At 41.1% G+C, this 27,644-nt stretch overlaps 1 protein-coding gene across 6 annotated transcripts in view; it reads right to left on the minus strand.

The window, feature by feature from the left end:
• The window catches only part of SPIN1 (spindlin 1), a 63,131-nt gene extending 35,990 nt beyond the window's left edge, over positions 1–27,141 (minus strand). Inside the window, exons 1-2 of one of the 6 annotated variants that reach the window (XM_041486721.1) lie at positions 26,846–27,141; positions 11,095–11,306 (exon numbers count right to left, since the gene is read on the minus strand). The gene's annotated coding sequence lies outside the window, so the exon portion shown is untranslated. Of the gene's footprint in view, positions 1–1,058; positions 1,119–11,094; positions 11,307–25,930; positions 26,054–26,845 lie in introns of those variants that run through there. The other 5 variants (XM_041486724.1, XM_041486719.1, XM_041486723.1 and 2 more) reach the window with 5 other exon arrangements.
• Positions 27,142–27,644: the final 503 nt, after the last annotated feature.

Here is a 27,644-nt window from a genome sequence, read left to right on the forward strand (position 1 = left end):
GGTCTTTCCAGACAGCAAGAAGTACTGTCCTGAAAATTTAGGTATCTAGAATCCAATGCCTACTCTTCTGAAATATGCCAAAGGGTCACTTTCTGAAGAGTGTCTAAATCCTACTGCATACAAAGAATTATTTCAGACTTTCTGGGCAACTACCAATTAAGATTATGTCATCTTGATTCTCCTCTGACTGGCTTGATATTTTATGCCATCCCTCAGGATATAGTAGAACATGAATGTGGAATTCTGGCCTCAAGAATGCTACTGCTTTCACCTGCCATTTGGTACTCCTTAGAAAGATCATCTGGCTTGCTTCCTTCGTGGGTCCTTTTGTGTGGAAGGTAACACTTTCAACATATTTGAACACAAAATAAAATAGTAAGTATGTACGACCACAAAAGAACTACTTTTTAGCTTCAGGGTTACAAAGGCCCACGTGATAACAGCCTAGGCTTTTGGGGTTGTTTTTCTTTTGTTTGTTTTCAGTTTTGTTTTTTTTTATTTTTTTTATTTTTTATAATGGGGAATTAAAAAAAAAAAAACCTTACTACAAATTATCTAAAGAATACTAGTAAACAAAACCCGAGGTTGAAGCCTGATCCATTAGAGACCTGGAATTATCCATTCCTTGCACACAGGTAAGAATCTCAACATAACTTGTGAAAAGCTCCATTGTTAACTTGCCATTATCTGTCCATGTACTTGAAGAAATCGCTGCATAGGAAACTTTAATATGCAGTTATTGTAAGGAAACCCTAGTCTAGAGGCTCACAGATTGTGAGCTCAATGCACACAAATTCTTATCATAAAAAGATTTCTTTTTGAAGGCTCTTGTAGCTCAAACCCAGATAGAAATTAAGCTCCAAATTACCACTTCCTTTACTCCACCTGCTCCAGTGAGAAAGGGACAAAAAAACAGAGATTATGGATTGAGACAACAACTCACTGGAAAAACAGCAATGAGCTAAGGAACACAAACAGTAGTAGCAACAATACTAATAACAACAGCATATAGAAGAGGGTGATCAAATGCAAAAAATGCTTATAGAAATCCAACTGACCCAGTGTTACCATGTCCAGTGACACACAGATTCCTGAGACAAAGGAGAATATTGCAGACATGACCACAGCCACCATCTTCTTCCCTGAGCCTGAGACAATGAAAAACAATGGCAGACAAATTGAAGTTTAGGAAGGACACTGAGACACCTGAATGCATCCAGAGGAGGGCAACAAAGCTGGTGAAGAGATTGGAACACAAGCCATATGAAGAACAGCTGAGGGAGCTGGGGGTATTTGGCCTGGAGAAAAGGAGGCTCAGGGGTGACCTTACCACTCTGTACAACTTCCTGAAAGGTAGCTGGAGCTAGCTGGGGGATTGGTCTCTTCTCCCACAAGAACAAGAGGACACAGTCTTAAGCTGCACCAGGGGAAGTTTAAGTTAGACATTAGAAAAAAATTCTTCCCTAAAAGAGTGACTGGGCACTGGAATCATTTGCCCAGGGAAGTGGTGGAGTCACCATCCCTGGACGTGTTTTAAAAAAGATTGGATGTGGCACTCTGTGCCCTGGTTTAGTTGATGAGGAGGTGTTAGGTCATAGGTTGGACTTGATGATTTCAAAAGGTCTTTTCCAGCCCAGTTCATTCTGTGATTCTGTCTCCACCCATGCTCCTTCCCCAGGCCTAAGAGAAAAACCACAATGTAAAAATCCCCAGCTGGACCGCCCACACACTACTTTATTGGCTGCTTGCTCTCCTGGAAAAACAGAACAAAATAATGGCTGTTCTGCATCATGTTCCCTTTTTCTCCAATTTAAAGCCATGCCCTCTAATAGTGATGTGGGTGCTATAAAATAACCTGGACCTGCCCACACAGCACCAGGCTCCATCTCCCTCCTGGCAACCGCGATGAAATTAACTCTGTCCTAGCCAAAACTAGGACAAGTGTGAAATTAAGATCATAGAATAATGATGAAGAATTACAGACCAGAAGTTTAGATGTGCCTTAACTGTTAACAAGGGAGGGAGTGAGGGAGAATACAGAAGATTCTGTATTGGCATGCTCCTTCTTTTACTGGTGATATGTATATGAGCAGTTGCTTCCCATACATGTTACTACAGTGGGAATTTTCGTCCTGATACATTACCCAGGATATGCTAACCAGATCTCGCCTCTGCCTGGCCTACAATTAGCACGTTCCTGTTGCAAATTCTTTCCTTCTGTCACTGACCTCAAGTTTCCACTGTGATGCCTTATCTTACAGACAAGTACCTTCTGTGGCCTTGACAGTGTGAGACAGGAAACTGTGCTCTTTAAGTCCTTACACCACCCCATGGCTCAAATATTGCCCTCCAGGGACTTTGTTCTTCAGCTCACAGGTTGGCCATAAGGGTGATGTATATGAAGCAACAGAAGGAGAAAAGACAGAAGCAGTAATATGAGCAATCATACAATGTACAACAACTATCCCAATCACTAAAAATGCAAATCCAATGGCAATCATCAACCCAAGTCTCATTAGCCACTTCCCCTACCCTCTGAGTCCCAAAGATCAAAGTACTGATAAAACCCAGGAATTGGGGCTAACTCCAAGAAAGTTGTCTTGGGCTTGGGGTGATTGGTAGCAACTTCTTTTAATTCTGCCTTGGGCTTCTTCAGTCAATGCCACTGCATTGTGAACAGTAATACAACATTCAGTTTTATTAAGATTTAACATTCCACATACCCCTTGTTCCCTTAATAGTAACATATCTAAAGTCCTTTTTGACACTGTTTTGGACTTGCAAGTTAAGGTCGCTGAACACATCCCGTCACTGAGGGTATGTATCTTCAACACAAAAGGTTCTCATGCAAAACAGAAACCGGCTCTCATACAAAAGGTTCTCATACAAGCACATCAGTCCATTGGACCCATTTATTGGGCCCATCTATTTCTCCAGGGGACAGAGTACAGCACTGGAGAGGGGGGGAGGAAGACAGGGAGAGGGATCCAGTGGTGTCCTATGGGTCCTTCCTCACTCTGGGCTTCTTGGTGGTGGGCATCCCCAACGCATTCTTCCAGGGGTACCACCTATACAGTCCAAGTTCACACACAGAGTCACTAGGTTGGAAAAGACCTTTAACATCATTGAATCCAACCCACGCCCTAACACCTCAACTAGACCATGGCACAGAGTGCCACACCAAGTCTTTTTTTAAACACATCCAGGCATGGTGACTCCACCACCTCCCCAGGCAAATGATTCCAGTACTTTATCATCCTTTCTGTAAAAAAACTTTCCAGGAGGCCAGCTGTCCTGAGGACAAGCCGTCTTCCCATCAAAGACCACGGCAAAGAAGGTGTTAAGCACCTCTACCTTCTCCTCATCTGAAGTTACTAAGTTCTTCCCTTCTGCATCCAATAGAGAAAAAAGGTTGGTCTTACCCTTCCTTTTACCATTAATATATTTGTACAAACATTTTTTATTATCTTTCACAAAAGTTGCCAAATTAAGTTCAAAATGAGCTTTGGCCTCCCTAACTTTTTTCCTACATGCCCTAGCAAGCCCCTTAAATACTTCCTGAGAAACTTGACCCTCCTTCCAAAGATGATACATCCTCTTTTTATTCCCAAGTTCCTTCAAAACCTCGTTGCCCATCCAGGCTGGACATCTGCCTCATTGATTTGTCTTTTGGAACACAGGGACAGTCTGTTCCTATGCCCTCAGCATCTCTGTTTTGAAGCATGCCTACCTTTCCTGGACTCCTTTGTTTTTAAGGGCTACTTCCCAAGGAACTCTCTGCATAGGTCTCCTAACAGGCCAAAAGTTTGCCCTCCTCCAGAAGTCCAATGTTGAAGTTACACATATTCATGGCAGCATACTTCCTTGAGATCTGTGTTTGACTGATGATAACTCTATGAGCAGTTGCCTCCTTTCACACACTTTGCTACAGCAGGAATCTTTGGATGCATTAACCAGGATGCACTAAAAAGGTTTTGACTCCTCCAGGCCTAGAATTAGCATCTTCCTGTCGCAACTTCCTCTGTTTTCTGCTATCTGAAGTTGCTGCTGTCCAAGTTTATCTTATGGTAAGCTCCTTCTGAGGCCGGACAGGCAATTGTGCTCTTTAAGTCCTTACATCTGGGTTATATCAGAATCACTTTTTACATTAAAAATTACCTAAAGTCGTGACTTCGGATTCTTTTAAGAAAATAAAGGCTGCGAAATGGAAGTAGAAGCCCAATAGCATGTTTTTCATCAAGTTAACACATAAAGATCTCACAACGAGTATGTTAAAACTATGAGACAGTTTTCCCCAATCTTATTTCAGCACACTCTGTGCTAAGAGCACCATAAATAAAACACAGTCCACAATCAAACCTCAGATCTGAAACAGGAACTGCTGTTGCCCAAGCTGTTGAAACTCCAAGATAGCAATGTTTTGATTTTAGATTTCAGAGCAATAAAAAAACTGCTCAAAGAATAAAAAACTAAACACAAAACAAAGCAGCAGTATACAATACAGTGTATCCTAAAAACAATCTAAAATACCTGAACCTGATCTAAAGATTACATTTGAGAAAAATACAATTCAGAGATCAAATCCCTATAAACAGCAAAGCTCAAGCTTTTGCCTACAGACCCCTAGCTGATAAGTTAAAGAAGGCTTCTAAATTACTTCTACATTTTTAAAGACTTTTTCTATAGAGCTCAAGGAAATTTTTCTGTTTCTCCAAATCATGTAAATCAGTATTAGCACTTTCCTAGTAGGATCTTTTGAACTTGGTGTGATGCATCGCCATTTAGTTCAACAAGTATTAAAGGCAAAGTTGAGCAACCCTTACACTTGCTTCATTATAATTGGATAGCTTTCTTTATGAAAGCACAGTTCATTATTTCCATGTTCATTTGAGCTCTGCTCCTCTCACATTCACAACATTTTAAGTACATGCATAACGACCATTTAAGAGATGAGGTAAGCCTCAAGAGGCACACAACAGTAGTCGCTAGTGATACCACACACGCACATTCAAATGCTTCTATTGGGTTAACAAGTCTGTGCCACCAGCAGCATGTAGGTTTGCCTGGCTGCCCACATTTGCCCACATACATTGGTTACCCTTCCAGACTGGCAGGGTCTCTTTACCTTTCACTTGTCACTCTACAGTTTCTAAAGCTATCTGCCACTATGAAATATTGAACTAAAGTAAGCCAAGAATTCTCTCACTTCTTTTAAAACACCTTACTCGTCAACCACTGCCTTACATTCTCTCTTCATCCCTCTCCCTGACTTCAGTCTTTGGTCTTTCTTGCATTTAGGCCATTCTACCATAGCTTCACAGAAAAAGTCCTTCAGTCATTTGACCATGACCAGTTCAATGAGTTGCTCAACTTTTTTTACATAGCTCCTCATACCAATAATCTTGGATTCCTGCAGCATTTTCTTCTATCCTAGGCTGTTTGCAAAACCAACCAAAGCTAACACTACACACTTCTCTGTGGCTTCTGGTTTCTCACTGAGGGCTATTTGTCACAAATAAAACTCATAGCTATCACCTCTGAAAAACCCTGTATTTCAGTCAACATCAGAACCATTAAAAAAACATAAAGCAGATCACAGAACACAAACCAAGAAAGTCTCAGGGGCTGCCTTCAGCAGCGCATCAAGTAACACTACAAATTACAGTTGCAATCCTATCCAGCTGACACAATCCTGCGTAGAAAACATGGGGATTTATCAAGCTCTATTGCAGCAGGTCTTCGGTTAAGTACCATAAACAAGAATTGTTCAATGCTTATTTCTTTGAGTTGAAGTGATCCATTAGCAGTTCACTAATTTTTTTTCCACTTATAAAAACCTACACCCTTAACAAAGATATATCCTTTATACCCATCAATTTCACATCTTTGATACAAAGTTTGACACACTTAATCAAGAACAATACTGTTTCTTTCTGAATAAAAAAAAAAAAATCAGTTTTTCCTAACTATATAATCATAAAGAAACTTAAGAAATTTTGACTGAAGTTTCATTATAAATTTTCTTTAAAAACTTTGAGGCATACATCCAGACTAAAAAGTACTAATGACAACAACAAGCAGTCAAAATGAACTGCAAATAAGCAGTACCACAGAATTCTTAAATGCCTGCTTAGAAGCACTCCCCAAATACACTCATCTTACTAGTTCAAAATGCAATAAAAGGAAGCAATTTTAATCCCTCAATTTATACCATGTTCTGAACAGCTACACACTGCTCTTTTCACCATTTTGTTAGTAGACTGATGCTCCACTATGCAGTCTTAGAACCAATGAACCCTTTCTGCCTTTCACCCAAGAATGTCTGATTTGTAATTATTTAGGCCATACAAATTAATAGAAGAACTATAGCAAATACTCAGTTCATCAGGGAATAAAGAAAAAACTCCACAGAATCATTAAGGTCAGAAAAGACCTCCAAAATTAACTGTCCTCTGACTTACAGCAGTGCTACATCCAGTCATTTCTTTCACAATTCCCTGGGCAGCCTGTAACCATACTTCCAAAAACATTTGTAGCTTAGTTCACAAACATGCGTCATAGCAAAGTACTGAATCAAACCCATTTGTCAGATAACTGTTATCTGTCAAGTCATGTCATACATCATTTTCACTTATGTATTCAAAATTTTTAGCCAGTCAACAGCAACATGCAGGGCACACACAGGCCCATACACTGCAATTCCTTGAAATCTGAAAGAGAATATGTTTTAAAAATATTATTTGAAGTATCACTTAAGCTGTTTTATTGCTTTTGTACTTTATATGAAAACAGTATTTTCCATTACTGTACTTAAAACTCAAGTGATTACACACTTGATCTTATCTTACTACTCGCAACTTTCAGAACAAACGAGGCAGTACAGGACTTAGAAGCATTTTTCACATTTTCTTGCAGTCATCATCTATCAGGAATAAAACTAATTAAACTAATACTGGTCAGAATGTAATGCAACCACATGCATCCATGCAGTGCACCGTAGCAGGCCCAGGGCCTGCAAGGCCTCCTTGGAGGTCAGGAGCCTGAGCTAGGAAATGCCAAGTCACGATGACTGGGCCTCAGAAGCCCCTCTCTTCTGCCTTTCGGACCCTGCTTATCTCTCTGTAAGCCTATAGGTCACCTTCCCCTGACCCTTTCTATTGGACAGTTTTCAAAACCTCTGTAGGGTATAAAAACCCCTAATTCTGCCTGGTTTGGTAGAAGAGCTGTCACTGAGAACCTTCGTGGGACACCCTAATAAATAAAGAATCCTGCAGAACCTTATACAGCGCTTCTCCTCTCTCTCCCTGCGTCTGCTGCTGCGGCACAAGCAAGCTAAAGAGCTGATAATCACACAGAGCTAATAATCACTAAGAGCTGAAATCACTTGAGCTTGCTTGGCTGCCTGCAGCTAGGAACGGCATGGGAGATCGGACATGGTCTGAGCCTCCACTGAGACTATCCTGGCCTCGGCAGTCCACCGGGCACAGCCCGGCTGGAACCTACCGGGATAGTGCACAGCACGAGAAAGAAATGCACACTGGTTAATTCAAGTGATCTCTTTGTTTGATGGCTTTGAAAGGCAGAAAAACTCCAAGTTCAGAGAAACTTATCTACTATAGCTGACCCAAACATGCAATTACCACATGTCAAAAATTATACACTTTGCATACATTAAGCAAGAGACAGTCTGAAGCTACACAGAATTAGTAAGAAAAAATACTTCTAGATAGAGAGCATGAAGTTATTTTACCAGCAGAATAACTAAAGAGGATTATGAGCTTTAGATCTACAGGAGATCCATTCCTTTCCTATGTACACAGGGAATAGTTTCCGTTTTAGAGGAAGCAATCATATAAAATTCTTCTTTCTGACTTGCTTACTACTCACTGCTGTACTGAAATATAGTCACATATCTATACTATGACTAACTACACAGGAGTTTCTTTGCTGTTTTTTGCAGCTAAGGTTTTCAGAGCAGAAGCAGTTGTCATTCTTAGGTTTTTTATTTCCAAGAGTATCTTTTATCACAGTTAAACCAAGACTTTTTCTACTCTGTAAAGCATGTAATCTGTGACAATAAAATCTACTGATATTAGAAATGCTTCAGGCATTTTCAGTATCATTTGAAAGGTCAAATATTCCAGCTCTGAATAATGTACTGAACATTTAGCCCAGTTTTCCAGCAACTCAGCATCTTCCTGCTATTTTTCTGTATTGTTAAGATCTGAAGATTTAGCAGATGTCCCTGCACTAAGAGAAAGATTTGGCTGAAAAGAAACCTGACTTCTCTTCCTTTAACTTCCCAGGGCACTTGCTATTAAGTTATAACTTCCCTGACAAGCTGGTGAATTTTATTTCCTCTGTTACATCCTGTGCTAGGTTTGGCTGAGGTAGAGTTAATTTTCTGGCTGGTAGGGGGCTGTGTTTTGGATTTCCACTGAACACAGGGTTGATAACACAGCAATGGTTTTTGTTACTGTTGAGCAGACATAAAAGCTAAGGCCTTTTATGCTTTTTGTACTGCCATGTTGGAAACTGGGCAGTACACGGGAGGCTGGGATGGAACACAGCCAGGACAGGTGACTTGAACTGACCAAAATGATGTTCTGTGATGTCCTGTGACATCATGCTCAGGATGTAAAGGTGGAGGGAAGAAGGAAGGGTTGGGGGACATTGGAGTGATGTCATTTGTCTTCCCAAGTAACCACTATGATGACCCTGCTCTCCTGGGGAAGGCTGAACACCCACCTACCCATCAGAGACAGTAATTAATTCCTTGTTTTGCTTTGCTTGTTTGCATGGCTTTTGCTTTCTCTATAAAACTGCCTTTCTCTCAACTCATAAGTTTTCTGGTTTTTACCCTTCCAATTCTCTCCCCTGGTGTGGGAGTGAGCAAGTGGCTGCATGGGGCTTAGCTGCCAGCTGTATTTAACCACAACACAAGCCTTAACTCTTAGTTCTACTAATGCGCAGGTAGTCCAATGACACCATACAGGAAAATAATCCTCAAAGCAAGATAAATTTATTACACCATGATGAATGTATCACTTCATACTGTTAATTCCCTTCAGCATCTTCACTGATGGTTGAAGAAAAACATTATACTGGCATTTCTAGGTAATAGTAAAGGATCATTTACACTTCAACACCAGACAACAACCAAGGGCAAAATCATGACTGACAAATCTGGTGGCCTTCTACAGTGTTGGTGGAAGAGTGACTAACATCATCTACCTGGACTTCCGTGAAGTATTAAGATACTGTCCTGCAAAACACCCTTGTCTCTAAACTCAAGAGACATTATTTGACAGATCAGACAACTTAATGAGTAAAAAAGGAGGAGGGCTGCACTCAAAAAGGTTGCAGTCAACAGTTCAATATCCAACAGGAGAGCAGTGACAAGTGGTGTCCTCAGGGGTTAGTACTGAGATCTGAATTGTTCATCATCTTTGTCAGCAACACAGCCAGTGGGATCAAATGCACCCTCATCAAAATTGCTAAAGACACCACACCATGTGGGGCAGTCCACACACTGAAGGGAAGTGCTGCCATCCAGAGGGACCAGGACAGACTTAAGAGTTGGGTCTGTGGGAAACTCATAAAGCTCAAGAGGGCCAAGTGCAAGGTGCTGTACTTGGGCTGAGGCAATCCCAAGCATGAATAAAGACATTGGGCAGACAATCAGCTGAAGAGCAGCTACAGAGAGAAAGATTGGGGGTGTTGGTGGATGAAAGGCAGATCAGTATGACTCAGTAATGTGTGTTTGCAGTCGAGAAAACCAATCACATCCTGGGCGGCATCAAAAGTAGCATGACCAGCAAGTCTGGGAAGATGGTATTACCCCTCTAGCTCACTTATGAGTAGGCCAGAGAGGTAATACCACCTGCATGGTATGCACCTGGAATACTGCATTCAGATCTCTGTCCCTCAGCAGAGACAAAAAGACAGACATGACCTGTTGGAAGAAGTCCCAAAGAGGGCCACTAATCTGCAAGGTCAGGTAGAGAGGTGGGGTTGTCCTGCCTGGAAAGAGAAGGCTTTGGGGCAACATTACAGCAGCCTTTCAGTACCTGAAGAGGACCTATAAGAAGGCTGGAGAAAGACTTTTTATCAAGGCAACAAGACACAAGGGAGTAGCTTCAAAGGAAGAGAGAATAGGTTTAGACTAGGTATCAGGAAGAAATTCTTTACTGCGCAGGTGGTGCGGCACTGGAACAGGTTGCTCAGAAAAGTTGTGGATGCTCTGTCACTGAAAGTGTTCAAGGCCAGGCTGCATGATGCTTTGAGCATCCTGGTCTAGTGGAAGGTGTCTCTACCCATGGCAGGGCAGCTGGAACACGATGATCTTTAGGGTCCCTTCGAATTCTGTGATTTTTAAGATCTATAGAGCCTTATACCATAAAAAAACCTGCTATGCAAAAAAAAATCTTTATCAAACCCCTTTAAACTAACTAAACCAAATCATCAGCCCAGTTTTCTTCAACATCTTCATTAACAACTTGGATGCGTGACTCAAATGGACACAAAGTAAGTTTGACAAGGACACTAAATTAGGAGATGTTGACTCCCTCAAGGAGTGAGAGATATCTTGCCAATTAGAGGGGTGGGTGATCACCTATCCTACTAAGTTTAACAAGGGCAAGTGCTGACTCCTGCACCTGGAACAATGGTGGACATGTGTACAGACTGAGGAACAAGAAGCTGGAGAGCAGCACTGTGGAACGGGACCTGGGAGCACTGGTCAAAAGGAAGCTGAATATGTCAGCAGTGTCCTGGCAGCCAGGAGGGCCAAGCTGGGGGGCAGCAGGCACAGCACTGCCAGTAGAGGAAGGGGACTGCCCCACTCCGCTCTGCATTGGTTCAGCCTCCATTGAGTGCTGTGTGTAGTTTTGGGTGCCAGAATATTAAACAAAGACATGAAGCTATTAGAGAGCATCCAAAAGAGAATCACAAGGATGGTGAAGGGTCTGGAGGGGAAGCCTTATGACGAGTGGCTGACAGCACTTGGTCTATTCAGCCTGAAGGAGACTGAGGGGAGACTTCATTGTGATCTACAACTTCCACATGAGGAGAAGTGGAGGGGAAGGTACCAACCTCTTTACTCTCATGACCGGTGACAGACCTTGAGCAAACAGCATGAAACTCAGTCAGGTGATGCTTAGGATGGGTATCAAGAAAAGGTTTTTCATCCAGAGGTGACTGGGCACTGGAACAGGCTCCCCAGCGAAAGGGGTCACAGCACCAAGTTTGTCTAGTTCAAGAAGCATTTGAGCAACTCTCTCAGGCAGGCACACAGTGTGATGGTCCTGTGGAGGGCAAGAAGTTGGATGTGATGATCCTGATGGATCCCTTCCAGCTCAGTATATTCTAGAATTCTGTGATTTAGTTTCATCGGCATATTCTTTTACTAGCTTTTAAAAAAACAAGTCACCAACTTAAATAAAACCAAAACAACAGTTTTCTTACACTACATCTACCTTATTCATCTATAGCTTTTCCAGCTACTCTTGTATTACTCTGTACAGTGAAAGCTTCAAAGACAGATAAATAAGGGCTTTTCCTCCTGCTTATAAAACCCATAATAAAATACAACCTTAGAGAACTAGGCCTTAAAAGTCCTCAAAATTATCATCTCTTCTGTTGTTTACTTGATGGTAGGTTAAATTTAATACAGCTAAAGCAAATTTTCCAAGTCTTGTATTTTCTATTTACCATTTAGCTAGACTTTCAAGTTTTATTTTTAAAATACATTGCCAAAAATTATTCTCTGTAAGTATGCTTTTTACATTATCTTTCAAATTATTAATGGAACTTTAATGAAAATGAACCCAAGGACATACTAAGCATGGTTTATCAGAACTAAGGAGATTACGCAACAAATCATTATCTATAAGCACCTTCTACAGCTCAAGAAACTCATCTTCCTAACAAAAACTACCTCTGAGTAGACACCTATAATTTATTACTTATATTTACAGCTCCCATAAGTATAGGTTAAACCAAGACATGTTTTCATCTGAAGAAGTTTAGCTGACTGATGAAAACAGTATCTTTTCTGACACAACTCTCTCACAATACTTCACCGTATTTAAGGAAAAGACCTCTAAGATATTAAGGGTTTTGTCTTCAGCCATGGAGCAAAAATATTTTTTTTTAAATGCAATTAATAAATGATGAAGTAACAACAAATTTCCAGACAGAAATGTGTATACATTTCTGGTATACACAAACATCTATAAACTCACCACATTTTACAAGTATACCTCAATACCTTCTTCATCAACACAGAAAAATTAACGTAATGACCTTCAACAACAACGATTTCTCCATTTTGCCTTCACAAATTTTAATAGCAATGATAGAGCGGACACCTCTCAACCCTCAGGCAATCAGCAGCAAAATATGTCTTGTTATTTCTAATAAGCAAAACAATCCAAGATGGGGGACAATTCACTATAGCTTTTTTTCATCTGTTTCCTAAAATGCACGAAAAGAACATCAGTTATACTGAGCTTACATTAGCATCATATAACATGAGAAATCCCCTTTAGACAATTATAGACAAATTTTTGTCATTCCAACACATTAGTGGCAGATAGTTCTGCTGGGAAGATCATCCTTTGGTAGAAAATTCTGTAAATAATCAGACATACTATGCTTCAGTAAAACTTGTGACTACTTAATTGTCCACAGCTGCAGAGTCTTTCGACTTGCACCCTTGCACTATCAGGAATAGAAGTCACTAGAGTGAAAGCAACATAAAAACCACATTTATACTTAGTTTCATGTAGAGCACAAGCAGCAAGCTTTTAACAGTTCTCTGAACTCAGGAACTTGCTTAGCATCTGTAACACCTGTGTGTACATGATACACCAATTTTTCAACAGTACCGGAAATGCAGATGTACATAATCATGCTATCATCCCCTTCTCCTACCAAATAAACAAACCAAAGACTAGCTGGTCTTTCTACCTCTGGAATTTTAAAAATGCACAAAGAAGGACAAAGGGAATGAACAGAAGAAAGGTGTACTTCAATCATGCTTTATCTATTTTTCATTCTATTTTTTCCATAAAAAATGCAATAGTGAAACTAATGGAACATCTAGCCTAGTATTGTTGTGGGAATTAGTCCACCTCTGTCCAGAGGTTTCATGAGTTCTTAGTCTTCCCATAAAGAACAGACAGTTGCACCTGCAAGAGATGATCATCTCAGCTGGCCCAGCTCAATAGCTCACAGATCATGGCTTCTTCCATTGTCTGAGCCTTTACATCAATTGGAAAGTTTGGGAACCTGTGATCAAAACTTTCTTGATTTTATTTATGTGTTGCTCTATATGGTTCTAAAATTGTTCAGAAAAAGGAACAGAAAACCTCTATACAATGCCATTCCTAAAGGCGTCATACATCAGTGGTTATTAAGTTTGCATCCAAAAAGCACTGATTTTTAAGCGCCAAACCTCAAGCCACATGGGTTGATTACAAGTAAGAAGCAGTTTTAACACTACATAGTCATTAAGTCAGACATCAGCTGCTGATTGCAATTAAAATAGGCATAGGATTTTGCCTGAAAAGGAACTGCTAGTTATCAACATGCACAGGTGAAAAAAAAAAAAAAAAAAAAAACCACAAACCCAACCCACTGACAAAACCAGTGGTAAATTAAAGAAAAATGAGATTAATGAGGCAAAAGAAAGTAGAAAATAACACATGCATGCCATATTCAGAATGAAAAAACAAAATTTAAAAAAAGCTCAATTAACTCCAGTTTTTAAGTTTACTCTCACTCTAAACAGAATTATGTTTGTGAAATTTCACACAAACTTTCAGGGTAAAGGAGAAAAATGCAGGACTGCCACTTTAAGCATTCATAAATAAATAACCCAGAAAATAAAGAAAAGTTCTGCAGAAATTAATTCCAGAAAACCTTGTAGGCTTAGTCTGGCTTTTTACAAGGTATCAACAGTGAAGCTGTGCAAAAGTAGAGCATTTCACTAAATTAAACTGATTAAAATCTAATAGTTTCCTATTTGATCTGCTTCCCACATAGGCAATATTACAACCAGATTAAATATTTGGCTGAGGACTCACTGACATTTTGACATATGTTTGCCCTTTGAAGAATTCCTTACTTGTCTCTTGATTAAAAAAAATAAATTCCAAAAATTAAACACAAAAATGCAAAATAAAATTTCATAAATCTGGTATTAAAACACACATATTTTGGCTGTTCTACTGACTAGGAATGAAGCTAATGAAAAAAAAAAAACCCAAAAAAAACCCCAACAAATTAAATATGCTTGTCAACATAAACTTTCAAGTTCCACACTAAATCATGCAGTGGTTTTTAAATAAATTTCTAGTCTATTTTCTTTCTAATGGCTAAGAACCAATCTATCTGCTTTCCTATACATACAGATGGCAGAGCAAAACTAATTTTGAAAAAAAAATTCCCACTACTGCAACATTATGCACACTTTAGTACAAGAAAAATAAAGACACACATAACACAATTTAAAAGACTTTTCTTATAGCTCTTGTCTACTCTTCTCTCAAGCACCATGGACAAGCACAACCTCTTTTATTACTGAATTACTTGCCTGTGCTAACAGAACACAGGGTTCAGTTTCAGTACTATTCTGTCCTTCTACTATGGAATCATCGTCAGCTACCAAAGTTTAGCTGAACAGCTTTAAAAACAGTAAATACAATATACTTAGTAACACGAAGGTAATATTTCTTTTCACTATACTGCTACACCTCTTCCTATGACTTTGCACAATACACCAAGTAGAATGATTGCTTTCTACAGCATCCTCTTACAGGCAGTGCAAAAATACTTGCTGATTTAACCTTGTGTATGTTCTAAACTACAGCCTGATCATTTGATACCTACATGGTCCTCCGTGCTTGAAGTAATCTTACAAGATAAGGCTTTTAAAAAAAATATAAAGAAGAGTTCTATCTAGTACTTATTCAAAGTCATGATAACCTCCCTTACATCACTTTATCCAAAGGTAAATTTTATCCCACTCCTAACTGTTCATTGCAAATAACTTTGTTATTTGTGTACTGCAAATAACTTTGCATTTAACCACAAGGCAAGAACCTGCACCAACGGCACAACAAGAAGCTGTCACAGGCTTGTGTAACCATCCAAAGCAGCACACTTTTGCATTGTGGCAAATACAAACTGGGTTAGCTTTTCAGTTGATGATCACAGGGCTGGAACACATATCTACAAGATCAGGTAGAGAGGTGGGGTTGCTCCACCTGGAAAGAGAAGGGTAACTTTATGGCAGCCTTTCAGAACCTGAAGAAGACCCATAAGAAGGCTGGAGAAAGACTTTTTATCAAGGCAAGCAGCAACAGGACATGAGGGAGTGGCTTCAGAGTAAGAGAGAATAGGTTTAGGTATCGGGAAGAAATTCTTTACTGTGCAGATGGTGAGGCACTGGAGCAGGCTGCTCAGAGAAGCTGTGGATGCCTCCTCTCTGGAAATGTGAAGTCTGCTTCAATAAGCCATTGAGCATCCTGGTCTAGTGGAAGGTGTACTGTTCATGGCAGAGGACTCAGACCTAGGTGATCTTTAAGATCCAATCCAAACCAGACCACTCTATGGTTCTATAACTTTCTTTCCTGGTAGGCAACTATCCTCCCCTCCCTCAAATAAAAATCAAAAACCCATGCACAAAAATAACAGCTGCCCAGGATACTACAGCAACACTGCACAATCATTTGCTTGTTACCACCCTATGGTGAATGCAAGTGAACTTTAAGTTTTACAATGCAATTATTTTGTTCTTAGTCATGCTCTTACATACAGAAGTGACCCAAATAATTTATTACAACTCTAAGCAAGTGTACTGAATTTGGTTTGGAAACATTTATAACAGGTCTCTGGAAACCGTGGAGGAAAATGTCTAAAAAAGTAAGGCACTTCAGTGTTCTCTGCTCTTGTCTCTTCAAGGAGCATACTTCAGTTGGCCTTTGTCAGAAGACTAGGTTTAATTTCTATTGTACTAGTCAGAGAAGGATTGCTCCAACATTCTGGAAGAGCAAGCCTAGAGCAAACGTACCTACCCCTCTGTTACAAAGTAAAAGAGTGGTAAGTAAGTGTACTTATAAGTCTGTTAGGTTGAGTAATCATGGCAAATCAAACTCCTGCGTTCACAATTCTTGAGAAGGCTGGCTGATCTTTCTAAGTGTCATTTTAAGTGCATCACAGCCACTTCTCCACAATGCAGGCTAGCACTGCTGCTACGTACACCTTCAAACATGGAGGGAATACAAGCAGCATATAGTTTTTAGGGGCAGGGGGGTGATCTCCGTTAGATAGACCATTTGCAAGTTTTTTAGTCTGTGCATCATAAGTACCAAATTAGTCTTTGATGTGTTTGAGTACCCTAAGAAGATGCCACTGCAAAACTAAATTAAATTTAGGCATAATAAAAGACAAATCCTAAACTAAATGTAAGAATTTGTGACACAAATACTTGTTAAAAAAAAAAAAATACATGTGCAACACAATAACCACCTATCAACTTTTAATGCAAACAAAGTGCATAACCATTCAAGATTCTTGTAAGGACAAAGTATTATTCACAGGATTGACTAGAACCCCAACCTAAGTAACCAGTGAGGATATTGACATGTAAGTAGTAATTCAGCACTTAAAAAGAAAAAAAACCGGAACTGAAAAATACTGAAAAGGGATAAGGTTAGAAAATTGTTACCTACATTAGCTTTCTATACAACCAAAACTATGACAAGATTAGCCACAAGATCATTTAGTCAAAGATTTGAGATACACATATCTGAATTTCTCCCATAACCAACATCACAGCAGCGACACTCATAACAGACAGTTCTAAATAAATCAGCTATTAACTTGGATTTCCACTGGACACAAACACTGATTTCCCCTAGTCTAATAAAAATGTAGTTGTTTCTTAAATCAGCTGACAGCAGGAAGAGGAATTAGAGTGAAAGTACTGATAAACTTTGGCCTCTTCTAGTCAGAAGAAAATGGTCGCATTTTTTACGAATTACTGCAATGAAGGAGCAAACAATACCATTTCTGCAAACTGAAGCATGATCACACTGACAAGTATATACTAAACACATAGTCCAAGCACAGGAAAATTTCTCATTACACATCTGGTTTTACAAAAAACTTACATAGTTAAACAATTCCAATCAATAGCATTTTTCATCCTATCTTTACAATGACCAGGGGGAAAAACCCCAAAAAAACAAAACGGAAAAAAAAGATTCAGAGAAAATGATCTCTTGGCTTTAATCTACAGTTTGAAAAAGCTGAGCAACCAGTCTTAAACTGAATTTGTTTTATCTATTTTCTTCACATTCAGCCATTTTAGCTTATATTAAATCAGTTCTCAAATGCATCCATGTAACAGTCTACAGTGGAATAATAAACCACGTAAGTGAAAACTCTTGCTGTTAAGCATGGCAGTCTCTTGCCATGGCTACTAATGAAAAATGAGATCTTAGTTTTTCCAGATCAACTGCAGAATATTCACTCACCGTCTAAAAATCTTGGCCTAAAGAGATTATCACATTTAAATGGTGAATAGCTGCCATAGATGTCAAAGTTGCAATCTGCATAACAGCAAGTCACTGAAAACAAAATTCAGCATTCCATTATATGAGCTCTAATTGCAGCTAACTACACTGGTTTCTCTAAGTCTGAAGGGTCAGTGAAAGAACAAAAATTTACTTTAAAAGAAGATAAATTAGCTGTAGAAAATTTATATCAGATATTTGCATTATTAATTTAAATACTTCAGTCAGAACTGGATTCATCATCAAAGACAATGGTACCTCATTAAACCACCAATCATACACTCTTCTCTAAGATGAGAACCATCAGCATTGTGATGTACCATGGTATCTTCTTTGCTTGAGTACTAGTCTTTCACATTTTTGGTGAAAAAAACACAACACATCCTGCATAAGTGTGTATGTGTTCATGTGTGTGTGAGTGTTGGTAAGGAGCAAGACCACAGAGAGATAAGTTCAACTGTGAAATCAGTGACCCTCCCTAAAAGCTGCAAAGACATCGGAACACACCAATCCTTGTAACACTAGTATTTCTTAAAAAGCACAGAAGAAAAATGAACAAAATATTACTTCTGATTTTATGGTATTACAAAATATTACTTCTGATGATGGTATCCACATACTCAGGAAACTAATTAGCAGATGTGAAGTATTTAAGCAGATGACAAACTATTCCAAGCTACTCTGGGAAGTTACTGGACTGTGAAAAAATGAACTTTTAAGACAACATCTGCATGCATTTGAGTATAGCTGACTTAAAACACTATGCTGTCCTCATTCTCTAGTTGCAGACAGGTAACAAAATGATGGCAAGAAGGAAGCCAAGGCTTCCAGAATGACAATCACCTTGGAATTACTTGTTTGTTACCATACTGTGTCTGACCCACAGTAAACCTGCCTTCCTTTCTTCAACTTCAGTGGTATTTTTGTACTCAAAACAACTGCTGCTCTGAAATTACTCCACTGTGCATGCAGCATAAATAGAAATAAATGACAAAGTAAATTAATTATGACAGAACTTGGAGGCAGAACTTCTAGCAACAGCAACAGATAAAGGAAGTCTCTTCTTTTGCTTTATAATCTCATTTTCTCTTTGTAAAGTTTTATATCTGATCTGAACTAGATTCACCAATAAACACTTAAGTGTATTTCCTGAGATTGTGCATCAACCTAGGTATTATATAACAACAATCCTCCCAAAAATCACAAACCCTTCTTCGCTTTTGAAAATGCACATGCTTATTTGTAAGGAATTGTAAATTGTCCTGTGGTCCTTGAAACAAAGTTGAGTCTACTCAACTGGGTAGCAGAGAAGGCGAAATACAGAAACTGAAGAAGAGAAAAAGTGAGGTATCTTCCAGCAAACAGGATCCCAGGAGGCAGGATATCCTTCCCCATAAAATCAGGTGAGACTTTCTAGGAGTCTGTCCTGGAGATAATCAAAGCACACACTACAACAGCCACACCTCTTTCCTTTTTGCTCATGCCAGTGCCATATTGCGCCACCCTCACCCAAACACAAACTCTCCCAGAAATGTGATTAGAGGCTTAAGTACAACCAAAACCTGGGATGCTTATTCACATCATTACTCTTCCTTCTTCAATTAAATTATACCTAACAGCAAAAGAAAAAGGCTGCCTCAAACAAATCCAAGCAAATTCATTTCTTCAAGCTTCTAGCCTAAAACTATCTGTAATGCAACGTCTATTTCACTTCTGGTTAGTCAAGGTTACAGCATTTGAAAATGTACTTTTCATCCGCTGTTAATACAGCCACATATCCCTATTCCCATGAAGTAACATTAACCTGTCTGATCTCTTTCCATACAAGCCACAGGTATAAACACTGTAAATACAGTGCTGGGGTTTAAGATTCTTCCTTTTGTTTCTTTCTCTCGGGGAATTTTCTCCCATATGTGTTGCTAGGAGACAGTAACGACTGGGTACTTATGAGAGACAAGAGAAGTGCCCACAGCTCAGGGGAGGGGTCCAGCTGGCTACTCTCTCTCGGAAGGGCAGAGATGCCATGAGAATCGTGCTGCAAAGAGAAGGGGCTGGGGCAGCTCCTAGCTCTCTTGCATTTAGCTTTGGAGGAGGACGGTCAGAGCTCCTGCTTGGGGGAGGGAAGTCACTGCCGCTGCTGGAGCCCAGCCCGGTCCTGCTTCTTCTGCCGTGGGGTGAGCCTCTGCTCGTGAGAGCAGCCACTGTACTGAGACCTTATTAACGCCCAACCTCACTAAAAAAGGCACTTAACCATTTGCTGGGGTGCCTCAGGAGTGCTTTCCCCTCCCAGGGAGCTTCTTCCCTGCCCTGCTCAGAGCCGGGCTGACACTTCCCCGCCCCCGCCATTTTGGTTTTTTTCTGCATTGCTCCGAGTTTTCGCTACATTGTAGCTCTGCACCCCCGGACAGCCAGAATGCCCTGTGGCTCCAGCTGCAGCTGAAAAGTTTCTAATAAATCTCATCCACCACTCTGGGACTTTGCTGATCCCTACCTTCCCAGCTCACTGCTCCGATGTCCCTTCTACAGCTCCTTTTGCTATCCAGAGGGGGGCACCAGGATGGCTGCCCCTGGGAGGTCCTAAAGGAAACCCCTTCTCCAGCCCTTCCTGCCGGCCATCGTCTGAGTGGAGACAGACAGCCGGACTGCACAGCGCCCCCTGCAGGCGCGGGGCACCACCGCACCCGCCTGGCCCACCAGGAGCCAGCAGCGCCCCTGCCGGCTGCGACCGGAACCGCACCAGTGGGGAAAGTGCTTCAGGAGTGGGAATTTCTGCTCTCGTTTGCTGTCGCTGCCACTGCTGCTTGTTTGCCTTGCTATACACACGAGTAAAGAACAGTTATTCCGTTTCTCATATCTTTGCCTGAAAACCCCCCCCTTAAATTCAGAGTTATAATAATTCAGAAGGAAGGGCATCATATTTTGCATTCCAAGGGACGCTCCTGCCTTTCTTAGCAGACACCTGTCCTTCAAACTAAGACACATAGGTATAAGCGAAGGCAGGAGCAAAACTTCCCCTGAAGCTGAACAGACAGGAAAGTCTGCTTGCCCTCTTGTCTTCTGTCTGGCACCTAACAGTATGTATGCTTTACTGACAAAAAGGAAATGCAGAAGGCATTTCCTGAGACGTACATTTGTCACCTGAGACATACTCCTGCACTCCAGGAAATGGAAGATTTCTGTGCTGCAGGAGGGAGAGATGACCCAGAGGCTAGCTCCTCTGCCTATCAACAAAGAACCATAAGAATATGCAGCAATCTGTGGTTTCCAAGTATACTGAATGTCTGCATATCCCTTAACCCTAAAAGCACTCAAGAAGAGATTTCTTTTAAGTCCCATGAAAGTCAGAATCTACTGTTAAGCCGCCTTTGAAGGCATACTTGTCAGAGTACAGATTTTGGCCTATCATATCTCACAAAATCTCAGCACCACAATACCTCATTTGTAGTTCCATGGACACCTAAACAACCAATTAATGGGTTTGTAGGCCATCTTTCACCAACAAGACAAAGAACTTCTGAAGGGGATTTCTGAAGAAAAAAGTCATTACATCAATTCAACAAAGCTCTCTGCACTGGAATGCTTTGGGAAAGGAGTACATTGATCTCTAACTTGTTTGCCACACTTCACTGTGGTGTTTAGCTCTTTGTCTAGACCATATGTGGTTATTAAACATGATGGGCAAGCAATTGTCCAGAATCAATCAACTCTTTTCCAAGTATAAATTTATGAGTTACACAAACTCCGTATTTGAAGCATTATATTTACTAATTTTTATCATTCCTAGAAAACAGAAGAAAGCCTAATCTGCAGACACTTTTAAGTGCACAATTAACACCACAAATAAGTTACAGATATGCAGCAGAATACGCATAATACTTCCCAGTCCATGGCAGGTACTTAACCTTTGCTACTAAAAGAACCTGAAGCACAGCTCCAGACTTCAGCAAACGTCGTGTTTGTCAAGGTATACAGAAAAGTTAATCAATAAAACTTTATAGAATTTTTGCTGCAGAACTAATCTAGAACATGCTTTTTCTTGTGCTACTCAGCTCACAAAACATTACATCTAGAAAAGTGAAAATTTCCCTATTCAAAAATTTCAACTAAAATCACAAGATAATATAGTGGACTTGAGCTGCCTTGATTCCAAATAACTAGCAACGACTTCCATGTAGGAAACCTAAACATTAAACCAGTAAAAAACTGGAACAGTTCTGAAACTTGATTTTAATAAATCAAATAGACCAAAATACTCTTTCTGTCATTATCCACCTAGGGTAAGAAATCATAATCTAGCAAAGCTCTCTTTTACATTTAAACTGGATTAAAAGAAGTTCATGGGAAAAGAAGTCGGGCAGTTGGGTTTTGCTTGATCTGTTGTTGTTTATGGTTTTTTTTTTGAAGTCTGTGTTGGTGACTCTTTACAGACCTTAGCACGATGGCACAGACCAGTTAGAATAGCTTACTACACTACAAAGCAGCAACTAATTGACAGAGCTCCATGTTGTTCAAAATACCATATGGAACAGATGGTCTTAAGTTCAGCACCCCTTCTGCGAAAGTCAAGTATTTACTAAATCACTGGAATCCACAGAACTGCTTTTGAAATGAGCACCTATTCTCACCAGTGTTTGTAAGTGCAGAACTTGAATACTATATTGGAACATTCCACAGTAACATTAAAAAATCACACAAAAAACCACCAACCAACAAAAAAAAAAAAAAAAATCCCAAACCTAACCTAATCAAAGAGCTAATCAAGTTTTAGAGATTTTTAAGTCTTATCAAAAAGAGTAAAAATTCATCAAAATATTTAAAGAACATCTCAACCAAGGCACAATATTGGCAAAAATTAAAATATGATTAGGTAACAGTTACAGCTAGTAGACATCCCAGGTAATCATTACCATTTCTATACATTTCATTTTGTGGAACCATTACAATTGTGAAATTTCCACGTCAGTCATTCAAGACCTCACTTATCACAGATTTACAGCAGTTTCACTACATACATTACAGAAAATAAACTAAAAAATATAACCTGGATTTGTAGAACCATCCTCCACAAACTGAAAGCCAAATCCATTCACATCCTGAATTCTGCATGTCATTAGCAAATTCACATTTTACTACATAACAGAAAGTTAACTTCACCTCCACATGGTGAAAGCAGTCAGTTCAAATTAAATTATTTCACCATTGTTGAAACGGATCAGTGACGAGGTCCTTTTGTCTCTAGAATCAACTGTTCATAGCTAAATACAAACCAGTTAACTGCACTGTTTTAAGGACCTCAATATATATTCACATCAGATGGAAGGAAGTCTACATAAAGCAAAGTCAGATTCCTTTAAGGCAGGTGGCACAATGACATCTAGATAGCATCTGGAGAGCAAACGGGACACATCTTGATATACAGGAGATACTCATAATGAGAACCAGTGTCAAGAAAGATCAGCATTCAGTCTTCTACCATAAAATCACTAATCTCTGAAGAGCAGTAAGAGAAGGAACACAAGAAGAACAACAAACCAAAAAATTCTCTTAACACCTGTCATGAGAAACAAGCCATCCAACCACACAACAGGAAACAACTTTCTGTAAGAGCTTTCTCTTTTGGTTCAGCTTCAATGAACAGCTTTCAAAGATGGTTTTCTAAACCAGTTTGTTGAATTGGTTTTAGTCACCTATGAAAACATACTACCATGCCACACCATGAAGAAATCAAAGTTTGATCGCTCTATTACCAGGTCAAAAAAAGAAGAAAGGAGACAAGAAAAAGAAAGTGGAATGATGAGAAGTTTGCAGCAACAGGCTTCATTCTTTGTAAAGGAAAAAAAAAAAGGCTAAAAAATGGTGTCTTGCTTCTGTAAATAGAATCTTTCTAAAAATATTTCATTTGTCAAACATTAAGCAAATCATGCATTACATTGACACAGCTCTTGCATCAGCTATTGGTTTACAGATCTGAACATGTCAAAGAGTGCAGTGTGGCAACAGCAAGGAAAGATGCTGGGTAAGAAGAGGATGAAAGAATACTCAGATAGAGAAAATATAAAGTACTGAGTAAAAATGTACTAAATGTTTATTTACGTTTATGACAGTATTTTACTTGGTAATTTCATGAATATTTAGAACTACAGCGAGTCATGATTTATTTGATTAAAGATCTACTGAAAAGCATGCCTACTTTGAAAAAATAGTTAATTTCTAATTTCTTCCAACAAGCTGATCACTGAGACTGCATTTATTGCAGTGTTTCTTTTCCTCAGTCTCATTTGCCAAACACTTTTTGAAAAGAAGGTTTTACTAGTCTCAGGTTTTTAATTTGGTTGAATACAGCCTGCCATAACTCGCAATGGCAAAAACACTGGAGGGTCTTCACTAAGTGAAGATGCAGAGATTTGGCAAGTTACTCAATTACATCTGCTTCTTTTGGGATTTGAAGGCCCACAATACTGATTTTTGACTAAATCAACACAACCAAGACAGAAGAAAAACCTTCTGAGTGTCACACAAAAGAATACAATTCAAGGTGAAGTAAAGATGCTATAGATGAGAAACTTCACAAATATGATGAAAGAGAGACAAATTTTACAGAAAAAAATTTAGCTCTAGCTAAACAAAACTGCAATGTAACAGAGTTAAACTGTGTTGTGGATAGCTTATTTTTATTCTATTTTGCTCTTCAGCCTAAAAATTGGCTTAAGTTCTCAAGGCCTGTTCTGAGGGAGGAGCTGCATACTTCAATGCATTTCACATTTTTAGGAGGTGAGCACAATTTCAAAACGCAGTAGTTATCACAATGAATGACAAATTAACGACAACTGTTAAAGCTATTCTAGTTTAGGCAATATAGCCTTCAGACTGAAAAATGTAAAAAAAAACCTGTCTGTTGAAGGAATCTACTGATGTATCAGGCTACAGACTTTTGCTCTGACTTTTCCAGCTAGAATTAAAACAGTTGCCTCAGAAGCCATGACGTAGATACACATTCCAAAATGATACTGTAATTTGGTTGACTTCTTTTAAGTTTTATGTTGTAGTAAACTCTTTCTATATATTATTTTCTCCATAATCAATGTTTGCTAACCAATGCTTATTAATGGGGATGGAAAAAGGAGCAGAAAAAAGTATTGATATACAGTATCTCATTCACATATTTCTGTCTCAGTAAAAGCTGCAAGACTGTGCCATTCCAATGCTTTTCCACTAGAAGCTTCTAAAGCAAAGCAGACAAAAGACGACATAGCTAGGACATTTGTTATTTAAGAGCAGTGCTCAGAAACTGTGGCTATCCATGTGTATAAATAAAGACCGTATCTTCAAGTATGCTCCTTGAAAAATTAAACACTTGGAATTACAGTAACATGTCTAGAAAGCAAATATAAAGCATCATGTCTTAACACCTTCAACATTCACCCTTAATTTACAAGCTAGAAATAAAACCGTTTCATAGCAGATCACTTTAGATACGCTCAAACTACCTTCAGGTGTTTTGGTTTTACGTCACAAGCAGCAAAAAAATAAGCCATATTTATCAAAGCCAGAAGGGGGTGCTCTGAATAACTGAGGTGGAGGGTACTGAACTAAGCATTTGCCTTGCACTAGTAAAGAGGTCAAAAGCATGCTGTCTTGTTTTCATTTGGGAACTCACTTAACTTCATCTACCTTGCCTTTTTTACAAAAAGCCAAACCAATAAACAAGCAAAGACAACCACCAAAAAAAAAAAAAAAAAAAAAAAAAAAAATTAAAATCTGAAAAAGCACTCCTTTTAGGAAAAAGGAAATGCTTCGTTTGTACTATTGTCATCACAAAGGCAAATTAATTTGTGACAGAAAGCTAGCAACTCGAAGACCTGACAAGTGTAAATTCCGGTTTTGTATTCCATGTTTTGCAAGCTGTTTAAGATAGTAACAAGGAGATACAGGAAATGCAAAAAAGCCGAAAGGCCTATTTTACGGGTTTTACCTACACAATGCCTATTCTGGCATAACTAGTTCAGATCTTTTTAATGTGATTGTCCAGAGTTGACCCCTTATACCGAATTGTCCTGAAACGAAAGAAAAGGCCCCAGCTCATTCTGCCAAGTGTAACACAGTATTCTCATCTCTGCCAGCACTTTGGTGCATCAGCCGCCCCCCACCCAACACCAGAAAAAGATACGCACATTCCAATCAAGTCTCTCTCAGCGGGGCTCACCCAGTTCCCCCCCTCCTTCATTCCCTCCCTTCCTCCCTCGCCCCAGGCCTTGCCAGGTTCCCAAATCACCTCTGATTTTAGGTTTCATTTTGTTGTAAACAGCAAAACGAAAGGAGAAAGCTTCCAAAACGAGGATCCTTACCCTTGAAATCCCGCCATGCGTGCAAATAAGGAGGGTGAATTGTTTTTCCTCTTTTTTTTTTTTTTTTTTTTTTTTGGATGGGCGATGAAGGGGGAGGGGGGAAGAAACAAAAGCCTACACGAAGGAGCGGCTAAGCAGCGGAGACTGAGGGAGAAGGCGGAGACCCTGGTGGAGGAGCAGGGCGAGCGTCAGCCATGTTGTGTGTGTGTGTGTTGGTCCAGTATTTACAAACCTGCAGCTGCAGCAGCGCTTGGAGCCTGGGAGAGAGAGGGGAACGCAGGGAGGGAGAGGGAAGGGAGGAGGGAGGAAGGGAGCGAGGGAGGAGGGGAAAGCAGCACAGCAGACAAAGGATCGCAGCAGCGCAGAGCGAGCGGGGCGCGCACACACCGCGCCGGCGCTGTCTCCCGCGGCCCCGGCTCCCCCACCGCCCTCACGCCCCCCTCGTCCCGTTTTCCCGCCTCCACCTCCCCCGGGAAAGGCTTATCCGCCAGCAGCCCCTCGGCGGGCCCCCGCCCGCACACAATAGCTCCGCAGCGGGGAAAGGGGGAGGGCACCGTTCCCCTACGGGTGGATGCGGCGCGGAGCCGTGCCGGGGGAGGGCGGCAGAGCCCCGGAGCCCGGAAGGGCGGGGGGGGGTTGCCAAGCAGCCAGGGAGCTTGCGGGGAAAGGGAGAACAGAGACGACACCTCCAGACCGGAGCCTCCGCGGCCCCGATGCCGCCCGCGGCTTCCGGGCGGGGAGGGCGGGGGATCCACGATGCGAGAGGCCCGAGGGAGGCGAGGCGCGGCCAGCCTGGGAGCGCCGGTCCCCCCACAGCGACTCCCTCCGGCTCTGCCCGGTACTGGGCCGGGCCAGGCCAAGGGCGGCGCGACGGGCTGCGCTCCCCCCGTCCCCTCCCTCGCCCCGGTCGCTCACCTGCCGGCGGGGCGGGCGCCCGGGGGTGCCAGGGCTGCCGCTCAGCCCCTCCCTGCCGGGCCGCTCAGCTTCTCTGCGGCGGCGGCAGCAGCGGCGGCGGGCACGGCCGCTCCCCTCGTCTCGCTTGTCCCCCTCCGCCGCCGCTGCCTCCAGCTCGCCTCTGCCACATTTGGATCCCCCTCTCCCTACACGAGCTCCGCCGCCAGGATAGAGGCCTCCTCACCTTCCTGCCAAATAGTGAGCCGCCCGCATCGCGCCGTTCAAAACACAGGGCCGGGACCCGCCCTCCTCCCCCGCGCTGGCCCCCCCTGCCGGCGCGCAGGCGCACTGCGCCGCCCCGACTGCGGCGGGCGCGGGGCAGCCCCACCCGGGCCGCCATGGGCGGCGGCGTGGCCTGCGGGGCGCTGGTGGCGCACGGCGTGTCCCAGAGCTGCCACCCCGCCACCCTCCAGCCCTCCGTGCGCACAGGGGATCACCGAACCATCTCTGAATGTCCTGTGCTGGGAGGGACCCACAAGGATCATCGAGTCCAACTCTCAGCCCTGCATGGGACATCCCTGGGAGTCACACAGTGTGCCTAAGAAGACTGTCCAAGAGCACTTCAGTTCAAGAACATTTCCTGAGTTCTGTCAGGTTTGGTGCTGATGAAGGTCAGGAGTGTAGTGCAGCTGCCTGAAGGCCAAGCAGGGAAAGTTTGTAAATAATAGAAGCAAACAACTCTATTTTGTATGAAATTGTCTTCTCATTTCAAGAGAGGCAACATTACTGGGAAAAAGAATATGTAGTTCCTTCAAAACTT

Source organism: Pyrgilauda ruficollis, unplaced genomic scaffold, assembly GCF_017590135.1.
Source record: "Pyrgilauda ruficollis isolate IOZ18807 unplaced genomic scaffold, ASM1759013v1 scaffold78, whole genome shotgun sequence".
NCBI lineage: Eukaryota > Metazoa > Chordata > Aves > Passeriformes > Passeridae > Pyrgilauda > Pyrgilauda ruficollis.